Here is a 5,109-nt window from a genome sequence, read left to right on the forward strand (position 1 = left end):
AGGTTTGTAGGCCTCCTGGCTCGCACACGCGTTTTCAGTTCTGCCCACACATTTTCAATAGGATTGAGGTCAGGGCTTTGTGATGGCCACCAATACATTGACTTTGTTGTCATCATGCCATTTTGCCACAACTTTGGAAGTATGCTTGGGGTCATTGTCCATTTGGAAGACACATTTTCGACCAAGCTTTAACTTCCTGACTGATGTCTTGGGATGTTGCTTCAATATATCCACAAATTTCCGTTGCTCATGATGCCATCTATTTTGTGAAGTGCACCAGTCCGTCTTGCAGCAAAGCACCCCCACAACATGATGCTGCCACCCCCGTGCTTCACGGTTGGGATGGTGTTCTTCGGCTTGCAAGCCACCCCCTTTTCCCTCCAAACATAACAATAGTCATTATGGCCAAACAGTTCTATTTCTGTTTCATCAGACCAGAGGACATTTCTCCAAAAGTACGATGTTTGTCCTCATTTGCAGTTGTAAACCGTAGTCTGGCTTTTTAAATGGCAATTTTGGAGCAGTGGCTTCTTCCTTGCTGAGCGGCCTTCAGGTTATGGCGATACAGGACTTGTTTTACTTTGGATATAGATACTTTTGTACCTGTTTCCTCCAGCATCTTCACAAGGTCCTTTGCTGTTGTTCTGGGATTGATTTGCACATTTCGCACCAAAGTACATTGATCTCTAGGAGACAGAACACGTCTTATTCCTAAGCGTATGACAGCTGCGTGGTCCCATGGTGTTTATACTTGCGTACTATTGTTTGTACAGATGAACGTTGTTCTGAGGTCTTGGCTGATTTCTTTTGATTTTCCCATGATGTCAAGCAAAGAGGCACTGAGTTTGAAGGTAGGCCTTGAAATACATCCACAGGTACACCTCCAATTGACTCAAATTATGTCAATTAGCCTTACAGAAGCTTCTAATGCCATGACATAATTTTCAGGAATTTTCCAAGCTGTTTAAGGGCAGTCATCATAGTGTATGTAAACTTCTGACCCACTGGAATTGTGATACAGAGAATTATAATTGAAATAATCTGTCTGTAAACAATTGTTGGAAAAATGTGTCATGCACAAAGTAGATGTCCTAACTGACTTGCCAAAACTAGAGGAAGCAAAATATCTTAAGCATATGTTATCATTTCAGTCTCCTCCATCGCCACTAACTGAAGTTAATTGTAAGGATTTATTTTTTTATTAATAACGTAAAATTAACAGCTGTAGGAAAATTACAGAGGAGGAACTTGTTGGTGCAATTAAAGCCTTTTCACTCTGGGAAAACTCTGGGGCTGGATTGAATACCAGCTAAGGTGTATCAAACATTTCCCCATGAACTCAGAGGTCCGTTTTAAGCATGTTTTAACCACTTCTATAAAAACCTGTCTCCTCCCCTTCATATAACTTGATTGAAGTGGATTTAATAGGTGACATCAATAAGAAATCATAGCTTTCACCTGGATAGCCTGTCATGGAAAGAGCAGGTGTTCCTAATGTTTTGTACACTCAGTGTACATATTTGGTGGGAGTTTAAAATATGTTTGTGTTATTCCCTCTGGAATAACGTGCCGGGTGCAATGCACGCTGACACGGTCACCAGGTGTACGGTGTTTCCTCGTGACACATTGGTGCGGCTGGCTTCCGAAGCAGTGCGGCTTGGCACGGCTCTCGACCTTCGCCTCTCCCGATGTGACAAGACTGTAACTACCAATTGGATACCATGAAATTGGGGAGAAAAAGGGGTAAAAGTTTTTTTTTTTTAATTAAAGGTGATAAATCTGGCAATGGGCCTTGAGCAAGGCCCTTAAGCCTAATTTGCCACAGGGGCACCGTACTAATATGGCTGACCCTGTAAAATAACACAGTTCACTGCACCTATCCAGTGGGTGACAGTACAACATATATATATTTTTTCATTCCAGGAAGAATGACAAAAGCTTTGTTTGTGGTTTAGTATTGCAGGAACTACAGGAAATGCTTGAGAGACGCAGAGCCCAGAACGAGACCTGGCTATGGGCTCAGGCAGAGGAGAATGACAAGGAGAGAAAGGAGCTGTGTAAACTCAGTGTTTTTTGTGGCAACACCACCTTCACACCCAGCAGTACAAACATAAACAGACATGTAACATTTCCAGGCCATTCTAAATCTAGGTACGAAACATAAGAGACAGATTATGAAAACATGTATTCTATTCAGTTTTATTTATAGTGGATTATCGGCATTATCGGCATTTATCGGTCTTTGGTACCTTCCAGCACTGGGCTACAAGAAAATCACACCTGTTCAGAAAAGATAGCCGTCCATCTATGAATACATCAATGTGCTTTTGAACTGAAGTGTACTGTAAAAAGCCATGGGGCTATCGTGAATGAATTTTCCTTTTCTGATTTTCAAGGAGGAATTTGTGCATGAGCAGGAGAAACTGAAAGAAGAGCAGGGAAACATCCAGAAATGCAGTGATCAGCTCCTATCCATCATGCAACAGTTCAAAGGCATGTAAAGACATATGTTTCCATGGCAACCACCTGGAGGAAGCAGATTGCCCATGTTTGTGGGTGTGGTTTACCTTCCCAAGGATGAAAAACCAAAGGGGTCAACTCAAAAGTCTCTGTGAAAAGGAAATGTGACATTAATTTGTCGTTTTCCACTGGTGTTTAAATAGTTAGCATTTTGCCCGTAGCTGAGATGAACTTTTGCTGTCTTTTGCCAGATAGTCATAATATTTTAGAGAGATGGGGGACAAAGGGATTATTTTGACCTTGTCAAAAGAACAAATCACTCATGGCATAATGTTGAAATCTTTGGAATTCCTATTTGGGCATTTCAAAGTAGGTCTCTATCATAATTTCCCCAGTGGCTACCTCTCCTTCAGGACAGGTGGAGCAGCAGCCAGGGGAAAATACAGAGCATAGGCGTTGGTAATGTCCTCTAGTTGCGCCCTGATTGGCTCAGTGTTCTGTCACTCATGGGGACAATATGTCACCGCAGAATCTACAGGGAGTGCTAGGCAGTTCAAGTCGCCTTGGGTGCTGCCATAGATTTACATTAGAAGTGACCATCCATAAAGGCTCAAGGTCATTGGCCGCAGATAAAATGACGTCAAATCACGTTATATCTACCATAGCTTTGATTGTACTTATAATGTCAATATCATACATTCAAAATCTCAGCTAGCAAGCAGTCATCATCATGAATCACGTCGACAATCTCCTGGGAAATCCTTTTCCATCCTTGTCATATGACGAGAAATGATTGATTCAACTTTTCGGTGCTCATCGACCATTGGACATACAGTAAACATTACACAACAAGTCGGATATCGCAAATTCAACAATGAGTGGTTTGGTAAGAATCAGTGGCTAACTGCAAGCGTGGCAAAGCAATCAATATTTTGCTTCCCTTGCCTGCTATTTGGTTTAAGGGTGTGTGCTCCAAGTCTGGGTTTAAGGATTTAAAACAGCTGTCTAAAAGGGTCTCTTTTCCAAGCTTAAAAGGACAAACATTCACACGCAACACCATGGGCCAAAAAAGGTTGAATACATTGACCATGTCAATCCAGCATGACTTCTGCCGCATTCAAAACAACTTTAAAACTTTAAGACCTGGGAAATCTCAGACTTCTGTGAGTTCAAGATAACTGGGAACTTGGAAAGAAACCGGCTCCGACTGGGAAAATACGTTTTGAACGGTCATCCAACTCGGAACTTGGGCCTCTTTCTAGAGCTCCGACCTGAAGATCACTGACGTCATGATTCAACCTTGTTTTTTTCAAAGTTCCCAGTTGTCTTGAAAGCACCATAAATCCAGAAAAAGACAGACTTTGATGACAAAGTTTGAGGACAAAATCTGCCCACAAGAAGGACCCCATCCTGTTTAAGTGAGCACAGCACAACGATGGTGAATCCAGAAATGTCTTGTATGCTGCTGCATATACGATGTAATATGTTAGGGAGTTATGTATACTGTAGCTAAGAATGTAATACTAAGTGTATGCTGGGTAGTAATTTGGTCCCTTTCCCCCTCCGAACTTAGCTTGTGAGTGAGAACAGTAGGCTTTCTTTGTTTGCTTATATGCCCCCTTTAATATATCCTACGGTTCTGACTTGGTGTACAGGGAGAAACTGTAAGAATGGCCCATGTTCTGAATTCTGTCACTGTACATTTCAAAAGTTTAACAAATAATTATATTGACTATGTCTATCTTAGCTCGCTCATTAATGTCTTAATCAAAATTACAGATTTCCTCTTATCCCCTCATTGTTCTCTTATGCCATAGTCTGTACATCTCAATTGTTATAAGCCTATTGCTAATATAATTTCGGTCTATCTCATTAGTATCTTATTCATCATTTTAGGCAACGTTGGAATGATTTAATTGTTTTCCTTACTTTGTGTATTATAATTAGCTTGTGCTTTTCTTGACGAGAAGGAGATACTGTATAATGTGATTGGGTCTGTAACCATGTTTGCAAGTGACAGTCTCTTCCCATTCAAAAAAATGTTTTCAACAAAAAGATCAGTAATAGACCCATGTAATTTCAGTTGATATTGTGAGGGTTGTTTTGTTTGTGCAATGCGCTGTCTGTATATTGCATATAAAGTGGATCCTCATGATTGTATTTTCCTTCCTTTTCAGACGACATAGGCCAAATAAAATACATCAAATGGTAGGCTAACCAAGAGTCTCTCTCTCTGTGTGTGGTGACTTAAAGAATAGTAAAGTTAAGGCCATATTTCTGAATTCATCTGAACTAACATCTATCGGAATTTCTGTCTGTGTCCATTTTGAAAGTGCTGACCGAATAGGCCTACCTCATTGCAGCTCGTTTGCTTGCACTTGCTTATAATTAGAGCTAAGTGTTAATGATATAATGATATAAGAATAAACATTATGAATTTACTGAACGTAAATGTAATAATGTTTGTGTATGGTTCAAAAGTCAAAACTCATTTTGGCGTTCATTATTATTGAAGAAGAATGCGGTTCTTATTGACTTACACAAATCCACATGGAGTCAGTAGTAACCATATTTGTTTAAGCAAGTCAGCCATATCAGCTATGGTTTTTAAAAAGGCAGTAAATGTTGGGACAGCTTTCTATAGGCCCA

General features: G+C 40.4%; 1 protein-coding gene across 1 annotated transcript in view; it reads right to left on the reverse strand.

Moving 5' to 3' along the window:
• Window positions 1-5,109, reverse strand: part of LOC118387884 (hippocampus abundant transcript 1 protein-like) — a 39,917-nt gene that overhangs the window by 33,186 nt on the left and 1,622 nt on the right. The window lies entirely within an intron of this gene.

The sequence above is a fragment of the Oncorhynchus keta genome, chromosome 9 (genome assembly GCF_023373465.1).
Source record: "Oncorhynchus keta strain PuntledgeMale-10-30-2019 chromosome 9, Oket_V2, whole genome shotgun sequence".
In the NCBI taxonomy this organism is placed as follows: domain Eukaryota; kingdom Metazoa; phylum Chordata; class Actinopteri; order Salmoniformes; family Salmonidae; genus Oncorhynchus; species Oncorhynchus keta.